The 24,340-nt window shown below is 37.6% G+C and overlaps 1 long non-coding RNA gene across 1 annotated transcript in view; it reads left to right on the forward strand.

Moving 5' to 3' along the window:
* Window positions 1–1,805: 1,805 nt before the first annotated feature.
* LOC308629906 overlaps window positions 1,806–24,340 on the forward strand; it is a 79,516-nt gene continuing 56,981 nt past the window's right edge. Inside the window, exon 1 of the long non-coding RNA XR_014017735.1 lies at window positions 1,806–1,878. This is a non-coding gene — a long non-coding RNA (uncharacterized lncRNA). The remainder of the gene's footprint in view (window positions 1,879–24,340) is intronic.

Raw genomic sequence — 24,340 nt, forward strand, 5'->3', positions numbered from 1 at the left:
GTGTCCTAAGAATTAGGCCTGTGCAAAAGAGGAAATTTAGCAGGGATCATGAGAGACTTCATTTCTGTCTCTTTGAAACAAATACTTAATGCAAATAGTCCCTACATTTGTACATAATGCATCCTCAAAATATTTTAAAAAGCCAAACTTAAATCTTGGAAGAGAGCTTTCCTTCCAGAGAAATACAAATTAACATTCTTAATCTTTACCTTCTAAACACAATATGGAGAAGTTCTTTATAATATACACTGTAACTAGCTTAATCTTAATGAGTATCTGATTGAAACTAAATTTGATTTCCTTGGCCTTTGAACCAGAATTATTACCTTTTAGGTCAGTGGAGGATTTTGGTGGCTTAAATGTAAACCTAAGCAATGGAAAAAATGCATATTGCTTTTAAATTGGGGAATTCGATACCCCCTCACACATTTCACTTTATTGAGCATAGGCCAGTACAATTCATCTTGTTTCATTCTGTATCAACTGCTTTTAAAGGGCCATGATGTGCCCTATTAAGTGTAAAAATTAATTGTGTTTTTCTCATATAATTTATATAGCCTTTATCCAAGATCATAATTAAATGTTAACTTGTATACTAACATACCTTCTTCAATCTTCCAAAATTTTACAAGGATAAGCAACAATACAATACTTAAATAAATACTTCATAGAAAACAAATAAATCATAGTGATCTTAAAAGGCTAATTCAATAAACTAATCTGATCAAACAATTGGTCTTATAAAATCAATCACATTTGTCTTCAAACAAAAAGACATAGAAAAAAATCATAAATGCAATATGTTTTCCATAGGGACTCAAACAGAGATTGATTTATGAAAATAGTCCCTAAGAGAAAGAATAACTTCATTCTTAAAGAATTTCCACTAAAAAACAATGACAATTCTGTTTTCTTTTGGACTAGTTAAGCAACTGGCTGGGTACATGTAAATCGTTCTAAAACAGTTTATAGTTACAGTTCTGTAGTCTTTGTTTTTCATGTGTACGTGGAAATGACAGTAATCCATATCACCCAGAAAACCTGGGCCAGAGCATTCTTTAAAATAAATCCTACTCTGAAACTCAGACTGGGGTTTCCATAGAGCAGTGATGATTGTCATCACCAGGTTATTATTATTTTTGAATAATGCAGGAAGGAACATATGCAATCCTTAGTTACCTCAGATTTCTAATTGGGAATGTGTTGCTGCATTAATTGTCATGTTACATATATTCTTTGTGACTAAATAGCTAAACAACCATCCAAAGTGATCCAAGGGAGCATTTCTTTTACATCTGGGAGAGATGCTAACGATGCTGACTTTCAAATGCACAGTACACCGAGACATCTAGCACATCAAGGGAATGGTAAGGAACATTTGTATTTGTTTTTATTCTGTTGAACTTAAGAAAACCAGTTATTTGGAAACATAAACTCATAAACATAAACTCAAAGGATCCTCTGAGATCATTAGCTCTGTGGCATTCAAAATGCTTTAGTAGTGTAATGAATCCTTTATTTCAGATACCACTTAATGGAAACCCCCACTAATTGAAATGAACACCAGGTAAATCAATTTTACAAGTTCAAAAAAGAACATTTACATAATATTAGGTTCCATCAACATGATAAAATATGGATATATATCCCACATACATACGCATGTGTATCTATTTCAGTTTAAACATTGTTTTTGAAAGATAAACCTGAGTCATATCCTCTGAGGCATTTTTGTGGAATATAACAGTTCCTTAAAACAGTTTGAAAAATTCTAATGTAGTTTTTCCATCTCATTTTGAAGATGACGAAAATGAAACCTAGAGGCTGAACTGCTATTTTTCGAGAGTACATAATGGCAAAACCAAAACTCAAACCCAGGTACGCTGACTCTTATTAAAGGAAGAATGTTTTCGTTTGTATACATTGAGTACTCACCTTGTGTTAGGCACTTAACTTATTTAGTGTTTGTAACAACTGTATGAAGAATTAGTGCTATAATCTCCATTTTTACAGAAGCTGAAATTTATAGATGCTAAGTAATTGAGCACTTTAACAGGGCAAAAATGGTCAGAGTTTCATTGAATCCTATTTGTCTTGACACACATGCCTAGGCTTATGTCACATCTCTGATATTTGAATATACAATCTAAAGGGCCAGATTTAGGGTAGGGTGAATCTGTGGCTAGAAGTTCCTGGTCTCCATCTGTGAACCCTCTTTGACATGCTTTCAGTTAGGTAGATTCAGGAAGAAGATCCATGGACTGGCCCTGCCTTTCAAATTCTATTTAGCTCAGAATTGGACCTCCTTAAATGCCCAAATCTCCTATATAGGAGCCAGTCCTACTTCTGACTGTGCCAGAATTGTTGGCAAGCTGGAGAAGATATCTATATCTATATCTATATATATCTCTATATATGTATATATATATATATATGTGTATATATATATATATATTTATTTATTTTACAAAAAAGAAAAACTGCAGATTTGGAAAGAATTGGGTCAACTTCTACAGTGGTATCATTGGCAGTAATAAGTAGAAAATATTTCTGAGCTGAAATGAATATGACTATTGAAAAAAGGGTCTTTGCAGCTCTCTTTTTGTGCCAAAACCTTCTGAGTATGTTTAAATCTTTTAAATCTACTGGGTTTAGTTCTTGCTTTTACTTAATATACATCATAAATCAAAATGCTCTCAATTTTATCAGAGCATTGACTACATGTAGTAATTAGCATTTAAAATCATCATCTGGAAGCCCTCAGGGAAATTTCATAGGTGAGATGATCCAACTACAGTCTCCAGCTGACTGTAGGTCAGAGGCATCAAATCACCCTCTATAATTGTTCTCTGGTAATCTCATCTCAGCTGATGAGAGGCTCAAGCCAAATTAGGTCGAATTACTTATTACTTCTTAGGAATACATTTCAGTCATGCACAGGTCAAATTGTACTGTCTGACCCCTGATTACCCAGAGGCTGCCTTTGCTAGAAATACAGCACAGATCTGAGTTGTGGCAGTGAGAAGGGAGGCTGGTCCTGAGGGAACTGCCACTTGACTATGAATTTTCTTAAAACAGCTTTTAAAGATAGCCCTGTGATTTGTATTTAACTTTTAGAATGCTAGACAGCGGAAGAAAACCAACAGTCTCAATGTCATATGTAAGCAAATGATGAAATACGAAAGTCTCCACTTTTCAAAGTTTAAATGAAATAAATGATGATAAAAAATTTAAGTCTATTTTTAAAACTTAATAGCTCATAAGGAATTTTAGACAAAAATAGTCATTTGAAGAAGAGAAACAAGACAAAATCCTTATAATCCTCAAACAAACCAATAACAGATACTATTGTTATCTTCATTTTTCAGATGAGGTTACTGAAACATAGAAAATTTCAGTAACTGCTCAAGACCATACAACTATTTTAAATATGTAGTAGTTGGGCCAGGAACTCTGCATGTTTAATAAAAACACTCCCATGATTCTAATGCATGCACTTAGGAAGTAACTGGTTCAACCTTTTCTTATAGAGAGATTGGGACTCGGTTAAACGGGTAGGATGCTCATGCCTTCCCATATCTCATCCTGCCCTTGGACTCAGGTGTCTTTTCTGTGATCATAAAGCTGTATAGCACAAGGTCATGTGTTCTTTTTCTCCAAACAAGTGTACTTTCAGTATAAGAGGGTGGTATTGAGAAACAGCTTCTCATTTTACCTTACCCTCAAATGTAAAGGAGAACTGATCTAGTAATACTGTAGGGAGTCCTCTACTCTATGTAATGTTTATCAAAATATAGTTGATGTGGGGACTTCCCTGGTGGTGCAGTGGTTAAGAGTCCACCTGCCAGTGCAGGGGACACGGGTTCAATCCCAGGTCCAGGAAGATCCCACATGCCATGGAGCAAATAAGCCCATGCACCACAACTGCTGAGCCTGCGTGCCACAACTACTAAAGCTCATGCTGCTAGAGCCCGTGCTCCTCAACAAGAGAAGCCACTACAATGAGAAGCCTTCTCACTGCAACAAAGAGTAGCCCCCACTTGCCACAGCTAGAGAAAGCCTGTGCACAGCAATGAAGACCCAACACAGTCAAAAATAAATAAATAAATAAATAAAAATTAAAAAAATATATATATATAGTTGATGTACAATATTAAGTTAATTTTACATGCACTACGTAGTGATTTGACGGTTGCATACTGTTCATTATGAAATTAACAATATGATAGGTCTAATAAACACCTGTCTCCATACAAAGTTATTATAATATTGACCATACGCTATATGCTGTATACTTCATCTGCATAACTCATTATGTAACTGGAGGTTTGTATGTGTTAATCCCCTTCACCTGTTTTGTCCATCCCCTCCCTTCAGTTTCGTGAAAAATGCCACTGGTATTTTGATAAGGATTGCATAAATCTATAGATTGTCCTGGGGAGTATGGTCATTTTAACAATATTAATTCTTCCAATCCATGAACATGGTATATCTTTCCATCTCTTTGTGTCATATTCAGCTTCTTTCATCACATTTTACAGTTTTCTGAGTACAGGTCTTTTACCTCCTTTTTAGATTTATTCCTAGGTATTTTATTCTTTTTGATGCTCTTGTAAATACGATTGTTTTCTTAATTTCTCTTGCCAGTTGTCCGTTCTTAGTGTAAAGAAACACAACAGATTTTTGTATCTTACTTTTCTATGTTGCAACTTGTTGCAAGATGTTGATTCATACTTACATCCCTGAGATAAATCCCACTTGATCATGGTGTATGCTCCTTTTAATGTATGTTGAGTTTGGTTTACTAATGTTTTGTTGAAAACTTTTGCATCTACTTTCATCAGTGATGTTGGCCTGAATTTTCCTTTCTGTGGTATCTTTGTCTGGCTTTGGTATCAGGGTGATGGTGGCCTCATAGAAAGAGTTTGGAAGTGGTCCTTCCTCTGCAATTTTTGGGAATAGTTTCAGAAAAATAGGTTTTAACTCTTCTCTAAATGTTTGGTAGAATTCAGTTTTGAAGACATCTGGCCCTGGGCTTTTGTTTGGTGGGCATACTTTTATTACTGATTCAATTTCATTACTGTTAATTGGTCTGTTCATATTTTCTTTTTCTTGGTTTAGTTGGGAAATTGTACATTTCTAGGAATTTGTCTATTTCTTCTATGTTGCCCATTTTATTGGCAAGTAATTGTAGTAATCTTTTATGATACTTTGCATTCATGTGGTGTCAGTTGCAACTTCTTTTTCGTTTCTGATTTTATTGATTTGTTCCCTCTCTCTTCTTTTTTTCTTAATGAGTCTGGCTAAAGGTTTACCAATTTTGTCTTTTCAGCTTAGTTTAATTGATCTTTTCTATATTTTAGTCTCTATTTCATTTATTTCTGCTCTGGTCATTTTCATTTCTTTCTTTCCACTAACTTTGGGTTTTGTTCTCTTTTTCTAGCTTCTTTAGGTGTAAGGTTAGGTTATTTGAGATTTTTTCTTGTTTCCTGAGGTAGGCTTGTATCACTATATACTTCCCTCTTAGAAATGCTTTTGCTGTGTCCCATAGATTTTGGATTATTGTGTTTTTATTTTCATTTGTCTCCAGGTATTTTTTTACTTCTTCTTTGTTTTCAGTCTTTTAATATGTTCTCTTCCCCTTTCTCTCTCTCTTCTTCTGGACCCCTATAATGGAAATGTTAGTACACTTGATGTTGCCCTAGAGGTCTCTTAAACAGTTCTCACTTATTTTTATTCTTTATTCTTTTTTCTGTTCAGCTTCAGTGATTTCTACTACTCTGTCTTCCTTCTTGTTGATCTGTTTCTCTATATCATCTAATCTACTGTTGATTCCTTCTAGTGTATTTTTTTAAATTTCAGTTATTGTATTCTTCACCTCTGTTTGGTTCTTCTTTATATGATCTAAATCTTTGTTAAAAACTTCTAACTTCTTACTCTGTTCATTCCATTTTCTCCTGAGTCTTTGAACATCTTTATAATCATTATCTTGGACTGTTTGGCAGGTAGATTGCTTATCTCCATTTCAGTTAAATCTTCTTCTGGGGTTTTATCATGTTCCTTCATTTGGAACACATTCCTCTGTCACCTTATTTTGCCTAAGTTTGCTGTTTGTATTTCTATGTATTTTGTAGGTTGGTTACCTTTCATGACCTTGGAAAAGTGATCATTTGTAGGAGATGTCTTATGCATTTGAACAGCACACTTTCCTCCAGTGACCAGAGCTATATGCTCTAGGGGTACCCCCTACATATGTTGCATGGGTCCTTCTGTTATGGGCTGACTACTGGGGGCTGTCTTATAGACGTGGTTCATCCCTGTTCTGATTGGTTGCAAGGCCCTGTCCTGTGAGAAGACTGCCAGGTGCTGGTAGGTGGGGCTGGATCATGAGGTGGATGGTTGTGGAGCTCTGGGGAGGAGGTCCCTGTTCTAATTATTACCCACTGGTCTAGGGTGTCCCAAAGCTGGTGTCATTCTGACAGTGAGTGTGGCCAGATCCCAGGGTAGCTGGCTGAGGGGCCCAAGGTATCTTGAAGCTGGTGTCAGCCTGGTGGTGGGAGAGCTGAGTCTTGACATGGCAGGCTACAAAGCTGAGGTAGTCCTGGCGCTGGTGTCAACCCACTGGTTGTGGGACCAGGACCAGGGGATCCTGGAGCTGGTGTCTACCCACTGATGTGCAGAGCTGGATATGAGGGTCTCTGGCTGCAGGACCTGGGGTCCCAGATCTAGCATCAGTCCACTGGTGGGCAGTGTTAGGGTCCAGGTGTCCTGGGGTTAGTGTCAGCCACTACTGGGTGGAGCCAGATCTCGGAGTTCCTGCCTGCATGACCTTGAGGATCATAGAGTTGGTTTTGGCATGTTGATATGTGGGACCAGTGTCCAGGGCATCCAGTGTCTAGTGTTGGCTCACTGGTGGAAAAAGCCAGGTCCAGGGTCTCTGGTGCCAGAATCCTGGTGGTCTTAGAGCTTGTATTAGCCAGCTGGTAGACACAGTGGGATCCAGGTTGTCCTGGGTTTGGTGCCTTCCCACTGGTGGGTAAGGCTGGTCCCAGGGCTAGTGCCAGCTCATTAGTGGGCAGGGTTGTGTCCCACATTCTCTGACTGCAGGGCCCTGCGTATCCTGGGGCTAGTGCAGGTGCACTTGGTGACCAGAGCCAGGTCCACTCTGGTGGATAATCTCAGGTCCTGGAGAAGCTGGGAGTTTAGGGGTCTTAGGCAGCAGGCCTGCTGGTGGGTGAAGCTGTGTCCCTGCCCAGGTAGCTGTTTGGCTTGGAGTGTTGGAGCATGTGAGGTTTTGTTTGCACCCTTTAAGAGTGGAGTTTTTATTTCCTACAGCCTTGTGGCTCTCCAAAACATAAGCCCCAATAGCCTTCAAAACCAAATCTTCTGGGTGCTCATCTTTCTGGTGCAGGGCCCTCAGTCTGGAGAGCCCTGTGTGGGACTCAGATCCCTCACTCCTTGAGGAGAACCTCTACAATTGTAATTATCCTCCTATTTGCAGGTCATCCACCCTGGAGTATGGGCCTTGACTATACTGTGTCTCCACAACTCCTACACATCTTGTTGTAGTTCCTTCTTTATATCTTTAGTTGTAGAAGATGTTTTCTACTAGTTTTCAGGTCTTTCTCATCAAAAATTTCTCTGTGGGACTTCCCTGGTTGCACAGTGGTTAAGAAACTGCCTGCCAATGCAGAGGACATGGGTCCAAGCCCTGGTCCGGGAAGATTCCACATGCCGTGGAGCAAATAAGCCTGTGTGCCACAACTACTAAGCCTACACTCTAGAGCCAGTGCTCCAAACAAGAGAAGCCACTGCAGTGAGAAGTGTCCACACTGCAACAAAGAGTAGTCCCCACTCACCACAAATAGAGAAGAGTCTGCCAGCATCAACAAAGATCCAATGCAGCCAAAAATAATAAAAAAGTAAATAAATAAACTTAAAAAAATAATTTCTCTGTAAATATTAGTAATTTTGGTGTACCTGTCAGAGGAGTGAGCTCAGGTTCTTCCAACTAAACTATCTAGGCCACTCCCTGTCCTCATTTTTTTAATCCTTTTTTGTTTTCTTTTTTTCTGTTCAGCTTGGTAGATTTTCACTACTCTGTCTTCCAGTTCACTGATTCATTCCTCTGTATCATCTAATCTATTGTTGATTCCTTCTAGTGTACTTTTTATTTCAGTTATTATATTCTTCAGCCCTGTTTGGTTCTTCTTTATATTTTCTAACTCTTTGTTAAACTTTTAGCTATGTTTATCCTTTCTTCTCCAGAGTTCATTGAGCATTTTACCATCATTGTCTTGAACTCTTTATTGGGTAGCTTAATTGCCTCCACTCACTTAGTTCTTTAAGGTTTTATCTTTTTCCTTTGTATGGAACATATTCCTTTGTCACCTCATTTTGCCTACTTCTCTGTGTTTAGTTGTATGTAGTAAGTAGGTCTGTTATGTTTCCTATCTCGGAGAAATGGCCTTATGTTAGAGATGTCTTATAGGGCCCAACAGCACACTACCTCTGGTCTCTAGAGTTATATGATCTAGGAGTGCCCCCTACGTGAGCTGAGTCAGCCCATCTGTTGTGGTGGGGCAAACTACTGCAGGTGAGCTGGTAGAAGGAGCTGGGTGCTGGCCCAGTTAGATGTCAGGCCCTGCCTTGTGTGAAGGCTGTCAGTTGCTGTTAAGCAGGGATGGATCCTGGTACACCTGACTACAAGGTATGGGGAGTCCTGGGGCTGGTGTCAGGCTGTTGGTGGTTGGGGCCAGTTCCTGTCATGGCTGGCTGTAGGGCCAGGGGTTGCAGAGCTGTTGCTGGCCTGCTGGTGGGTGAGGCCACGTCCAGATATGATTGGCTGTGGGCCCAGGGGGTCCTGGGGCAACTGGTTGCTGGACCCAGGGGATCTGAGGGCTGGGGCTGTCTTGCTGCTGGGAGGCACAGGTTCCAGCATAGCTGGCTGTGTAGCCTGGTAGTCCCAGGGCCTTCTGGGTTCCAGGTTCTGGCTGGCTGGTAGGTGGTGCTGGGTGCTGGGATAACTTGTTGGGAGCCTTGTGGGAGGCTGGGGTTGGTGCCAGCCCACTTGTGAGTGGGGTTGTGTCCCCATGAGACTGGATGCTTGGACTTTAGGGTACCTGGTCTGGGTACTAACTGGTTGGTGGGTGGGGCTAGGTCCCAGCATTAAAAGGCTAGAGGGAGGACTAGTACAAAATGGGACTTGCCAGCACCAGTGTCCTTGTGGTAGAACAAGCTCCCAGAAGTGGATGCTACCAGTGTTTATGTCCCCAGGGAGAGTCTCAGTGGCTTCCTGCCTTCCTGGGAGGCTTCTGCAAGATTAGAAAGTGGGTCTGACCCAGGCTTCTTTCAAATTACTGCCTCTGTGCTGGGACTCAGATCATGTGCGATTTTGCATGTGCCGTTTAAGAACAGAGTTTCTGTTTCCTACAGCCATTCAGCTCTCCCATAGGCAATCACAGGTGGCCTTCCAAGCCAGATATCTGGCCTTTATCTTCCCGAGGCAAGACCCCCGGTCTAGGGACCCTGATGTGGGGCTCTGATCCCTCATTCCTTGGGGAGAACTTCTGCAATTGTGATTATCCTTTTCTTTGTGGGTTGCCTACCAGGGTTGTAGGTCTTGACTATACAGTGCTTCCTCCCCTCTTACTTGTCTCATTGTTGTTCCTTCTTTATATATTTTGTTGTAGAAAATCTTTTCTCCTAGAATTCAGGTCATTCTCATTGATAGTCGCTCTGTAAATAGTTGTAATTATGGTGTGCCCATGGGAAAAGGTGAGCTCAGGGTCTTCCTACTCTGCCATTTTGACCAGTAATCTTTATAATTATTTTTTGTTAGCTGGATATGATGTACTGTTAAAAGGAACTTCTATAAATAGGCTTTTAGTAACATGGTGGTGAGATTGGGGGGAGTATTCTCTAGCTCTATAATTTGGTCTCAGTCTTTGAGTGAGCCTATGACTCTAGAAAAGTGTTTCTCAGTTTTTTCTTCTCCACCCTTAGGCGGGACATGATGGTTAGAATGGGTTGGAGTTGGGTATTTCTTTTGCCTTGGTCAATTAGGCTTTGATTTTACAATTGACCTTTGAACAACATGAGGGGTTAGGGGTGCTGAACCCCTGCAGAGTCAAAAATCCACATTAAACTTTTGACTCCCTAAAACGTTACTAATAGCCTACCATTGACCAGAAACCTTAGCAATAATATAAACAATACTTATTTTATATGTTATATGTATATCTACATGTAGTTTATGCATTCATGACATACCTTTTTTCTTTTCTTTTCTTTTCTTTTTTGATATTTCTAGGCTATGTCTGTTTTTGGGAGGTTTCTTCAAATTGCCACAAATCTACAAAAAAAATTTTAAATGTATTTATTGAAACAATCTGCATATAAGTGGACCCACACAGTTCAAACCTGTGTTGTTCAAGGGTCAACTGTACCTCAGGCATGTTACACTCTCGTTAATTGATTTCCCCTGAGGGCAGAACTTGTTAAGATGAACACAGTGGGGCTTCCCTGGTGGTGCAGTGGTTGAGAGTCTGTCTCCTGATGCAGGAGACATGGGTTCGTGCCCTGGTCTGGGAAGATCTCACATGTCGCGGAGTGGCTGGGCCATAATATATAATGATACTTACTGAAACAGATATGGGGCATTTGGGTAATTAGGAATCCATTAGCATATTTTTCTGGAAGCCTTGACTACAAAATGAAGACAGTGGATTTGGACACTTTCAGCTATGAAGAAGTTATTTGGATATTCATCTTTACGCTGAATGGAATATGCTTATTTCATCTCTGCAGCTTCCCATATACCATTTTCCCACCTCTGTTTTGTGTTTGGAAAGACATTTAGAAATTAAAACTCAAGTTAAAAAGTGAGTGACGGGCTTCCCTGGTGGCGCAGTGGTTGAGAGTCTGCCTGCCGATGCAGGGGACACGGGTTCGTGCCCTGGTCCGGGAAGATCCCACATGCTGCGGAGTGGCTGGGCCCGTGAGCCATGGCTGCTGAGCCTGCGCACCCGGAGCCTGTGCTCTGCAACGGGAGAGGTCACAACAGTGAGAGGCCCGCATACCACACACAAAAAAAATAAAAATTAAAATTAAAAAAAAGATGAACACAGTGCTCTTGTATATTCCAAAAAGTTCATTTATCCTTCCCCAATCAGAAGCCTATGGGGATTTTCTGATATTTACTTTGGGATCCTGGTCAAGCTCCTGGAGGTAAACTTCACAATATTGTGGGACTCCCCTATGACTGTGTCCCCTAGAGTTTTTAACTCAATATTCACACTGAACCTCCAGCAATTCATCAATCACAGTCCAGCTTTTCTATCCCACAGTAGTTCCCGTGGCAGTTTCCACTCATGAATCTCTGCTCTGGGAAGCTACAACTCCGTGCATTTGCCTTTCAGTCTCTCCAGTCCTGGGATGACATTTTGTCCTGTGTCCCTGTGTCTTCCCCTCTCTTATGGATTGAAAAAGTAAAAAAAAAAAAAAAAATCTGTTCAGCTTTTTACTTGTTAGGACAATGTGGTGATTTCCATGCTCTTTACAGACAGAATTGGACTGAATTATTATTTTAACCCATAAACTTTGACATCATTTATATTTGACAATGCATTTTCTTTACATATTTTTTTCTCAGATTCTGATGCTAATTTTACCTGATTGGAATATATTTTCTATTTTCAGATTATTAGTGAATATATTTATAATTAAAAAAATTAAGCCATTTTTATAAGCATAATAACTTAGGTTTCCATGTGGTGTGAGATGAGAAATTTTATCCCCACTTTTTAAAAACTGTTTTTTTTTTATATTTTTATTTTTTTAATTTATAGAGTATAGGATTTAGACATAGATCATAATTATAAAATTAATGATTTGATGCAATCTATTATTTTCTTTTCTAGGATAATGTCTGATATTTGCATTAAACTTTAATACCATATTAGAAATAATCATTTAGGCTTAACTATGATTATCCATTTCACTGCTCACTTTTAATCTCACATAATAACTTTTTTATTTTTTAAATTATTTTATTTTTTCTTCTGTTAGCTGCAAAATATCTTTAGTTAATTATTCCAGGAGGAGTATGTGAGGAGTATACTTTCTGAGTCCTTGCATGTCTGAGAATGTCTTTCTGATTCCTTATTACAGGAAAAACTGGGGACAGAATTCTTGCATTAAAAACCCTTTCTGCTCAAAGCTCTATGGGTGATTACTACCTCAAACTGTGCTTTAGAGGAAAGTAAGAACAGCTTAGTTTTTGGTGTTTAATTAACAACTAATTTTTTTTGTGTGTGAATACATATAACATTTTATGTTTTATTCTTGAAAAAGAAACCAGCAATGCCAAGGCTCTTTTTAGTTCCTTGAAGCCTTCCCTTCATTAGATCTGTGACTGAATACTTTTTTTCATCTCAGGAAAGTTTTCTACTTTTCCCTTGTCTGTTACTTTGCACCATATGATCTGGTGTTTCTTTATGAGGTTATTATTTTGCAAAAATTGGATGTCTTAAATCTATACTTCAAGTCTTGTAGTTTTCTTCTCTGTGCCTGTAAGTTTTGAAAATATTTCTTTTATTTTTAATTTTATTTATTCACTATTTTTATTTTTGGCTGTGTTGGGTCTTTGTTGCTGTGTGTGGGCTTTCTTTATTTGTGGCAACCAGGGGCTACTCTTCATTGCGTTCCATGGGCTACTCGTTATGGTGCCTTCTCTTGTTGTGGAGCGTGGGCTTTAGGCGTGCAGGCTTCAGTAGTTGCAGGCTGCAGGCTCAGTAGTTGTGGCTCATGGGCTCTAGAGTGCAGGCTCAGTAGTTGTGGTGCACAGGCTTAGTTGCTCTGTGGCATGTGGGATCTTCCCAGACCAGGGATCGAAGCAGTGTCCTCTGTATTCATAGGCAGGTTCTTAACCACTGTTCCACCAGGGAAATCCTGAAAATATTTCTTAAGTTTATATTCTGCTTCACTAATTTGATTAGTTTTAGTATTATTTCTGCTATTAGTTGATCCCATTATGGAATTCAGTAATTATTCAAAATGGATTTTGTGTTTTAGTCTTTTTTTTTTTTTTTTTTTGCTCATTCTTATAGGAGGAGTTCCATGGTTACACAGTATTGACTCATGGTAAAGTAAACATTGAGAGATTCTGTCTGAAATTGGTTCAGCCTGAAACCTTTATATCAAGGTGAAGGGAGATTATATTTACTGTAAAATTACAAGAACTCTTCGGAGAACCTTCAGTCTTTGGAGAAAGGAGATGGAGCCAAGGTAACAGGCAGCTTCAGCAGGGAGCCCCTCCTCTATGCAGAAACATTGCTTCTTTATTCTTTTCTGTTCTGACATGGCCACTTGCTCAATAACAAGCTGAATTAATGTCTATCCTCTGTCTATCTTAGGTGTCTGGGTCAGAGTGCTGCCCCAAGCTTTGTTTGTGGTTGCCCCATGAGTAGGGCTGCCGGATTTAGCAAATAAAAATACAGCAGCTCAGATAAATTTGACTTTCAGATAAACAATTACTTTCTTTGCATATGTCACAGATATTGCATGAGACATAATTATACAAAGAAAAAAAATCTTTTGTTTACCTGAAAGTCAAATTTAACGTGACATCCTATATTTTGTCTGGCAACCATACCCATGAGACACTGTCTGCTTTTGCCCTTTCTGAGGTAAGGAGGTGTTAGAACAGAGCTCTTCAAGGATTCCATCTAATCCTAAGGATGCTGTTCTTTCATAGGGTTGCATGATACTCCCCTTCAGTTCTTCCTTCATTCAGGCCCTATCTGCATTCTACCTGGTGGAAATCCCTTGATATTTCATGTCAATTTCAGATGTGACATATTATAGGTTCCAGAACTGAACTAATACAGCTTTCCCACTACTTTTATATTTCAATGGTAATCAAGATTCTGGAGGTGTGTGTGTGTGTGTGTGTGTGTACCTGAGGTGAGGAGAAGATGACTGATAAAAGGAAAGTTAAATGCCTGTGCTTACATTTTCATTGTACTAAAACTTTTTGTCATGTCTAATTCAATTTTCTAGAGCCCTCATACCTCACTATATAACACCACATTAAAAAATTTTTGTCAAATCAAATTGGACAGAATGAGTTATGTGTTTGGTTAAACTATGCCATCTTAGGCTATATCTGATTTAGACTGAGACGAATGGCTTTTCTCAAACTATCCTCTTAGAGATTTATTTTCCCCTCCCCTCATTCTCTTCTCTGTTTACTACTTTACCACTTAAGATTATCTACCCCTCTGGGAAGTTAATAAACCAAAAGAAGATAAAAGTTCTATGTGAAACTGCCTATCAAGAGAAAGCAATCATACCAACTTTTATTGAATATTTAATATATGCCAGCCTAAGTGTTTTAGATACACTACCTCACTTAGTCTTCTCTACACTGTATTAACCCTCTTTTTCCTGGTGAGAAAACACATAACCAGAGAGGATAACAGACTTGTCATAGGCCACACAGTGAGGTTTGAGTACACTTTTTCTACTCTACTATATCACTCCAGAGATCTTTATTTTCAATTGCCCCTTTTAGAGACAGTTGGAATTTTGTTTTGGCCAGCTCATCAATTCTTTTCTACTTCAATTTCTCAGAGAGACAACTCTGGGCTTAGGGATTAGTATATGCTGCTGATTTCCATTAGCCATATCTACAACCAGGTGCAGATAGCTGTAAAATACAACTTTCTCCTTCCTGTAGTTGCTAAAGCATTACCACCTGCAGAAGTTCTTTTATCCATTCACCAACTCATGTAGCATCAAATGATAACTTTATGACCTAAAAAAAGTACTAAAATATAGAATTCAGAAGGGAATTCAGAGATAAAGCATGGCAAGGAGCCAGTTCCCAAAGCAAAGTGGCTCAGAGGAAAATCCCTAGTACCTGCTAAAGGCTGGAATAACTTTGTGCACTGGTGGCTCATGTTAATTTCAGGAAATCCCCTGCAATTTCCCATAAAGGTGTATCAATGGCCCACATGTCTTCAGTTATTTCCACTGAAAGTAAAAAGTTTCCAATGCAGTAACTGTGTGCAGTATGTGATATTACTGCCACATTAGCTTGTAATGAGACCGAGTCCTTAACTCATGCCACCATAGTGCATTTCCAGTGCATCCTGCTCATCATGAAAATTTCTGACTGTATATTCTGCTCATTATTAAAATAGAGGTCACGAGTAGTACCACCTAGACCCAATAAATGCCACATAAACATTCTCATATAATTTCACCAAATTATTTCACTTTTTTTTTTTTTTTTTTTTTTTTTTGCGGTAAGCGGGCCTCTCACTGCTATGGCCTCTCCTGCTGTGGAGCACAGGCTCCGAACGTTCAGGCTCGGCAGCCATGGCCCACATGCCCAGCTGCTCCGTGGCACGCAGGATCCTCCTGGACTGGGGCACGAACCCACATCCCCTACATTGGCAGGCAGACTCTCAACCACTGCACCACCAGAGAAGCCCTCATTTCACTTTTGACACTTCCCATCAAGCCACTTCATAACTGCAACCTTGTATGGACAGATATAGACACATAATGTAATTGTTTCATGAAGAACACAAAGTTTCAGAGGAGAGGGTTCAAGAATGAGAAATAAACAATTACTAACTGAGTGCCTAGTGTGTCCAAATTCCATAATACCCAAACAACCCTATGAATCATGTTCTGTTGCTCTCTTTTTTTCCAAATCCAAGGATGGAAGAGCAGAGAAGGTACATTATGTCCTAAATGTAACATAGCACATCACAACATTATCTAACTCAAAGTTAATCTGCCTCTAAAGTTCTAAGTTTTTCCACTTGAACCACAAACAGCCTCCATTTCATTATCTATAAGACTTCTCTCTTCTAAAGTAAACTGCCATTCTTGCATTCATTTTAATCACTTTAAATTTTAATTTAAAATATTTATTGGATTAGCAGAGTCTGACATGGATGCATTTATGCAAAGAACCACATTCTGCAATTTACTGCTTGCATAGTCAAACAAAAATCAAACAGAAAGATATCTAACAAGTACAATTTGTTTCACTCCTTTTTTATAAATGCTGAGTTACTTAAACCCAAATTTTGATTATCAGTTATAGAGATCTGATTTAGGTCTATATCAACAATCAACCACACACAAATGAAGAGACAAAGAAGAGTGTAAATAAAGGAGAGAGGAAAAGCTCAGATTATTTTTCTGTTCTATATCTGTAGCCAGACTTATTTCCCCTGTGGCCCAAAGAAGAAATCCAATATTTATCTTATTTTCTGTAAACAAGGGAGACCACAAGAGGCTGAGATGAGCAGGTGTCCATTACTAAAACTCAAATGAAACATCTCAAAAATTAGACTCCTTGACTTCAGTGGGAGTTTGATAGCAGTTAGCCAAACCTCAAATTTGATGTAATAGAAATGTTACATACAAATATATATTTGAGGAGACATTAAAAGCAAAACAAATGCAATTTTAGGAGTAATGATTAAACTATAAACTAAGGTGAGACAAGTGCATAAACTCATCAGTTTTATTCTCTAATTCACATTTCATGTTTTTCTTTGTTCATTTTTACTTCTTAGAATCAGGCTCTTTCCAAGAGATAAAAGTTGTACATAGAATGAGATCTTAAACCAAAAAACATGAAATATTTGTGATTTAAATTGAAAGTAGTATCAGTCAATAATAAAACTTAATGGTATCTTTCACATAAAGAAGTCTTTAAATACTCAAATAATAATAGCTAATATTTATTAAGCACTTATGATGGGCCTTGCCTAGGGTGAAATGCTTTACATGCATTTCATGGCAATCCTACTGTCTAGCCACCATTTCAGGATTAATAAGGAGAAAAAATCCTTCTCTTTAAGAGGAGCTGATTGAAAAAAGGCAGCCAGCACAGCTGGACCCAGGAACATCTCTCTTCATGTGAAGTAGCAAAGAGTTTCAACAGCTTCCATAGCAACCCAGTGTTTATGCAACTGAGCTCAATAATAGTGAATTGTCCTATTCACAATATGAGTGATGGTATATGAAAGAGAGCCAACCAGAACTTAGATTCCATTTCATGATTAGGGGCTCTGTTCATGTGTTAACATGTTCACCCACTCATTCACACATTCAACAGGCATTCATTGGGGACCTTCTATGTACCAAGTGCTGAGCTAGCTGATGAGAATACAAAGACAAAATGACACAATTCCTGTTCCCCAGGAGCTCCCAGACTAGTTAGTGAAAAAGACAAATACTAGAACAAGTCCCAATAAAGTGTAGGTGTAAAACGTTGCAGAGGTACAGGTAGGAAGAAAGGGCTCACATTGGCAGGATATGCTAAGGGAAGGCAGAACTGGGTTGACTAGGTAGACAGAGGAGAAAATAATATTTCAGAACACTGAAATAACTTTCACAAAGCATTTGGGCATGAACCAGCATAGTGTGTTTTGGGATCTATAAATAATTTGGATGCAGAGGGCAGCATGGACTGATTGTGAAGTGACTTATATGTATTTAAAGGACTTAGATTTTTCCTGTAGTTGATTGGGAGTTAATGTAAAACTAAGTGAAATAGAACTATGATCCAATTTATTCCCTGGGAAAGTTAATTCTGGTGAAAATGTGGATAGGAGATTATAAAGGATACATGCAATATATTTTATGATAATTGTATATGAATGGGTTGAGCATTGAAAGAAAACTTTTCAGTGTTGCTAGTAAATGAATTATATTATGAGACATTTTGATCTACTTTGGAAATCTTAACTATGTTTTATGTACATGTGTGTTTATGTGTGTGTGGGTAGACTTTTTATAATAAGTTATTTTCCCTAGCATTATTGCCCTAAGCAGCAATCAGAAAACTGGAACTAATGAATTCTTCTCCCACTTGATCTTTTAAGCAAGGCACCTGAAGTTTAACTGAGACTAAAATAATTCTGACTTCTTCATTCCTATTACATAAAGGAAGATTGAAGTCATATCAAGCACCTTTCTGACCACAACAGTATAACACTAGAAATCAACAACAAGGAAAAAAAAACTGCAGGAAACAGAAAACACATGGAGGCTAAACATTATGCTATTAAGCAACTAATGTGTCAATGAAGAAATCAAAGAAGACATTTAAAAATACATGGAGACAAATGAATATGAAAACACAATCATCCAGAATCTATGGGACACAACAAATACTGTTCTAAGAGGGCAGTTTATAGTGATACAAGCCTACCTCAGTAAACCAGAAATCTTAAAAAAAAAAAACAACCTAACCTTACAACTAAAACAACTAGAAAAATAACAAAGCACAAAATTAGTAGCAGGAAAAAAAATCATAGATATCAAAGCAAAAAAAATGAAGTAGGGCTTCCCTGGTGACACAGTGGTTGAGAGTTCGCCTGCCGATGCAGGGGACGTGGGTTCGTGCCCCAGTCTGGGAAGATCCCACATGCCCTGGAGCAGCTGGGCCCGTGAGCCATGGCCACTGAGCCTGCGAATCTGGAGCCTGTGCTGCACAATGGGAGAGGCCACAAGAGTGAGAGGCCCGCTTACTGCAAAAAAAAAAAAAAAAAAAAAAAGAAGTAGAGACTGAAAAGAACAATGGAAAAGATCAATAAACCAAGAGCTGTTTGCTTAAAAATGTAAATACAATTGATAAAAATTTTAGCCAGACTTATCAGGAAAAAAGAGGGAGGGCCTAAATCAATAAACTCAGAAATGAAAGAGAAGTTGTAACTGACACCACATAAATACAAAAGATCATAAAATATTACTACAAAAATTATTTACCAATAAAATGGACAACTTACAAGAAAGGAACAAATTCCTAGAAATGTGCAATCTCCTAAGACTGAACCAGAAAGAAAGAAAAAATATGAACAAATCAATTAACAGTAATGAAATTGAATTGGTAATAATAATAAAAAAAAAGTCCAGGGCCAGATGGCTTTACAGGTGAATTCTACCAAAGATTTACAGAAGAGTTAACACCTATCCTTCTCAAACTATTCTAAAAAATTGCAGAGGAAGGACTGCTTCCAAACTAATTCAATGAGGCCACCATCACCCTGATACCAAAACCAGACAAAGACACCAGAATAAAAGAAAATACAGGCCAATATCACTGATGTACAAAGATGCAAAAATCCTCAACAAAACATTAGCAGACCAAATTCAACATTCATTAAAAGAATCACACCATGATCAAGTGGGATTTGTCCCAGGGATGCAAGGATGGTTCAATATCCACACTCAACCTGAAACCATAAAAATTATAGGAAAAAACATTCTCTTTGACATTGGTTTCAGTATTTCTGGAGGGATATATATCTTCAGGCAATGGAAACAAATGCAAAAATCAGCAAATGGGACTACATCAAACTAAAAAGCTTTTGTACAGAAAAAGAAACTATCATCAAAACAAAAAGGTTGCCTACTGAAAGGGAGAAGATATTTGCAAGCAATATATCTGATAATGGGTTAATATCCAAAAATATATAATGAAATCATACCACTCAACATCAAAAAAAACCAAGCAACATGATTAAAAAATGGGCAGAGGATCTGAATAAATGGTTTCCCAAAGACGACATGCAGACGTTCAAGCAAGTGAAAAGGTGCTCATCATCATTAATCTTCAGGGAAATGTCAATCAAAACTACCGTGAGATATCACCTCACACATGTCAGGATGGCTATTCTCAAAAAGACAACAAATATCAAGTGTTGGTAAAGATGTGTAGGAAAGAGACCCTAGTGCATTATTGGCAGGTACATAAATCTGTACAGCCCCTATGGAAAACAGTATGGAGAGTCCTGAAGAAATTTAAAATAGAACTACCATATGATGCAGCAAATCCACTCCTAGGTATTTATCTGAAGAAAAGAAAAACTTTAATCTGAAAAGATATACACATCTCTACATTCACTGAAGCATTATTTACAATAGCCAAGATATGGAAGCAACCTAAGTGCTTTCAATAAATGAATGGATAAAGAATATGTGGTATATATGTAACTCAATCATAAAAAAGAATGAAATCTTGCCATTTGTGACATGAATGAGCCTACAGGGTATTGTGCTAAGTGAAATAAGTCAGACAAAGAAAGACAAATATCATATGATTTCTCTTGTACGTGGAATCTAAAAAAAAAAAAGCAAATGAACACACATGACAAAAAAGAAACAGAATCATAGATACAGAGAATAGCTGGGTGGTTATCTGAAAGAAGGGGGCTGGAGGGTTGAATGAAATAGCTGAGGGAAATTAAAAGGTAAAAACTTCCAGTTACAAAGTAAATGAGTCTCAGGGATGAAATGTGCAGCATAAATAATATAGTCAATAGTAATATAATATCTTTGTAAGGTGACAGATGGTAACTAGACTAGTCATGGTGTTCATTTTGTAATGTATAGAAATAACAAATTCTATGTTGTGAACTAGGGACTAACATAATGTTGTAGGTCAATTATACTTCAACAAACAAACAAACTTATAGAAAAAGAAATCAGCTTTGTGGTTACCAGAGGCAGGGAATGGGGGTAGGGAGAATTGAATGAAAGTCATCAAAAGCTACAAACTTCCAGTTATAAGACAAGTAAGTACTAGGAATATAATGTACAATATAATTAATATAATTAACACTTGTGTATGTTATATATGAAAGTTGTTAAGAGAGTAAGTCCTAAGGAAAAAATATTTTTTTCTTTTTCCTTTATTTTGTATCTGTATGAGATGATGGATGTTCACTAAACTTATTGTGGTAATCATTTCATGATGTGTGTAAATCAAATCATTATGCAGTATACCTTTAACTTATACAATGCTGTGTGTCAATTATATTTCAACAAAACTGGAAGGAAAATAGAAAATTACAAGGCATACCAAGAGACAAAATATCATAAGTTGAAGATACAAAGCAAGCATCAGAATCAGACTTGGCAGGGATGTTGGAATTATCAGACCATTCATTTAAAATAACTATGATTAATACACTAAGGGGTCTAATAGATAAACTATACAATATGCAAGACAGATGAACAAAGAAAGCAGAGTGATAGAAATCCTAATTAGGAACTGGAAATAAGTGCTAGAGATAAAACTGTAATACAAATAAAGAATGCCTTCGATGGGTTTATTAGCAGACTGGACATGTCTAAGTAAAGAAACTCCGACCTAGAGCTTATATCAATAGAATCCCTGAAAACAGAAAAGCAAACAGAACAAAGAGTGAAGAACAGAACCAAATATCTGAGGAATGTGGGACAACTATAAAAGATTAACATATACATGATGGGAATACTAGAAGGAGAAGAAAAAGAGAAATGAACAGAAGAAATATTTTAAACCATAACGACTGAGAATGTCCTCCAAATTAATGTCAGACACCAAACCACAGACCCAAAAACCTACACATCAGCATATCATTTACAAAATATGAAAATCAAGATAAAGAAAAAAGTCTAGAAGAATCCAGAGGGGGAAAAACACTTTCCCTATAGAGAAACAAAGATAAGAATTACATCTGACTTCTAAGAATAGTGAAATATATAATGTGTTGACAGAGAAAAAAAACCCACCAACCTAGAATTCTCTACCCTGTGAAATTTTTCTTCAAAAGTGAAGTAGATATAAAGGCTTTCCCAGACAAACCAAAAGTTAGGGAATTTGTTACCAGTAGACCTGTCTTGCAAGAAATGTTAACAGACATTCTTTAGAAAGAAGGAAAATAATACAGGTCAGAATCTCTGGTCTGCATTAGAAAAGTAAAGCATCAGTGAAGGAATAAGTAAAAATAAATAATTTTAACCTAACAGATAACAGTTTGTTCAAAATAATAATAGCAAAATGTACTTGATTATGTATGTTTATGTATATATTTCATAGTACCTAAAGGAGTTGAAACCATGTTCAAGGATGTTTATAGCAGCTTTATTCGTAATTGCCCAAACTTGAAAGAAATCGAGATTTCCTTCAGTTGATAAGTGAACACATAAACTGTAGTATTTACAGACAATGGAAAATTATTTCATGGTAAAAATAAATGAGCTATCAAGCCATGAAAAGACATTGAAGAAACTTAAATGCATATTATTAAGTGAAAGAAGCCAATCTGAGAAGGCTATATACTATATGATTCCAACCATGTGACATTCTGAAAAAGGTAAATCTATGGAGACAATAAAAAGATTAGTGATTGCTAGGGGTTGTGCAGGGTGGGATGAATAGGCAGAGCAGAGAGGACCTTTAGGGTCATAAAAATATAATGACAGGCTTATGTTATTATACATTTGTACAAATGCATAGAATGTACAACATCAAGTATGAATCCATAGGTGAACTATGGACTTTGGGTGATAATAATGTGTCAATGTAGGGTTATACTTGATTTAAAAAATGGACCATTCTGGTGAGTGATATGGATAATGAAGGTAGCTAGGGGGTATATGGGAAATCTCTATACTTCCCTCTCAATTTTGTTGTAAACCTAATACTACTCTAAAAAATAAACTCTTTAAAAATAGTAATGATATTTATCACTAGGTATTACATTTGTAATCTGAAAAAAAAAACATCATTTCAGAAAAACTACTATCCTGTATACTAGGAACAGAGATGGGTAAGCCCCAAACAGCCTCTGTGGCCCTTAGATTATTTGCGAATGCCCAGACTCTTGCTGAAGAGATTGTAGATACAACTGGATAGACACTGGCATGGTTAACGTTCTTCTCTGACATCACACTAGTAAATGTATCAATGATTGCAAACCTAATTGATTCTGTCTGTTTAGGAGGCATAAGTTTCCTGGTACTGCTGTTTCCATTTTTCCAGCTTAAAACAACTACAGTGCCTTCTTGCACAGTAGTAGGAAATTTTTGAAAAGATTCTGCTATTCCAGCACCCAATCCATCAGTTTTGAAGGTAAGACACAGTGATGAGCATTCCAGGGTGTGTTGTGTTAAGGTCCCTTCAAAAATGACCTCTCAGTAAAACCTATATTAGGTAAAGTGTCCTTCACTTTCCCCTTGACAGTAGACTTGTAGCCTGTGAGAGCAGTCATGGCTGATCACAAATAATTCATTTTATATTAAGTGCTAAATTCCATAGTAGTTCTTAACAACAAGGGACTCTCAAAGGGCAAAAGACTGAATAAACTTAAACTTCAAGGAATAGTGAGCACTTACTTGCAGAAATCAATAGCCTTTTACTATGGAGAGCAACAAAACCTTTTGGCTTCCTGACTACAAGTCAAGTCTCTGATCCCCATTCTAACCATCATTCATTTTCAGGGCACTTTGATTCTGTGCTTCTCATGTGGAGGCAACAAGGTGCTGGCCCCTGTTTGAGCTCAAGTCCCATGGAGAAAAAGATTCCCCAACAGAGAAAATAAATACTTCCTAACTTCTTTGTTTGTCTTCCAGGCTCCCAGTGGGCACAGAACTCCTGCTCCCTCTGGGTAGCACTCTTCAACTCTCCCTGCTAATTAACCTCTCCTACAGGGTTGCCAAATGAGCTGCTGACAACCAGCCCTGAGCAACTAGAAAACACCAGGACAGCAGACTGAATTGTTAAATTTGTCCATTAAGTCTAGGAGCAGAGAGCGCCTTTGGAGTTTTACTTGAATGCAATAGTGTTAGGTTTACATCATGGTCAGAAGAGGGAAAGAATTTGTGCCATACTTGCTCTCTAACTACCAACAGGATACAGTTTTTCAATATTTTTTTCATGCAGTGAGGAGGTGATAAATAGTAGTAATTGGACTTGAGATCTTTTTACAACAATAAATGAAAAAGATTCTGAGAAATATTAGGGATGCTACTGAATTTTCAACATTTCTTCCTCCCCTTCCTTAATATAAATGGATCCCAAACCAAAAGCCAAATGGCCCTTTTTTTGCTTTAGCTGAGTAAGGTGTGAGGGTAAATATGCATGCCTGACAAGTTATGGGGGTCTAATAAATATTTAAGAAGAACAAACATTTGTTAAAACACATAGTTGAACATCTATGTGGTATGAGAATACCACAATTTTCAGAATCTCCCCTCCAATGATATAAAAACAAATCAACTGTGAACAATTTACTTAAAAGTAAACTTTAGTAAAACCAATTAAGGAACAGTTTTGTTTTAAAATAAATGAAAATCAATTTCCAGTCTTAGGTATGTCCAGATGGATAAATATATTTTTGTGACCTTCAAAGTTAATGTTTCTTTAAGTCAAGGTCACCTAAGCATTTTCAATGGGCTGAGTATCCGAAGGATCAGTACATGGCCATAAACATTTTATGAAACTCAGAAATGTTGATGTCTGCTTCATTTAGAGCCAAAA

Source organism: Mesoplodon bidens (assembly GCF_964165515.1).
Source record: "Mesoplodon bidens genome assembly, chromosome: 16".
Taxonomy (NCBI): Eukaryota; Metazoa; Chordata; class Mammalia; order Artiodactyla; family Ziphiidae; genus Mesoplodon; species Mesoplodon bidens.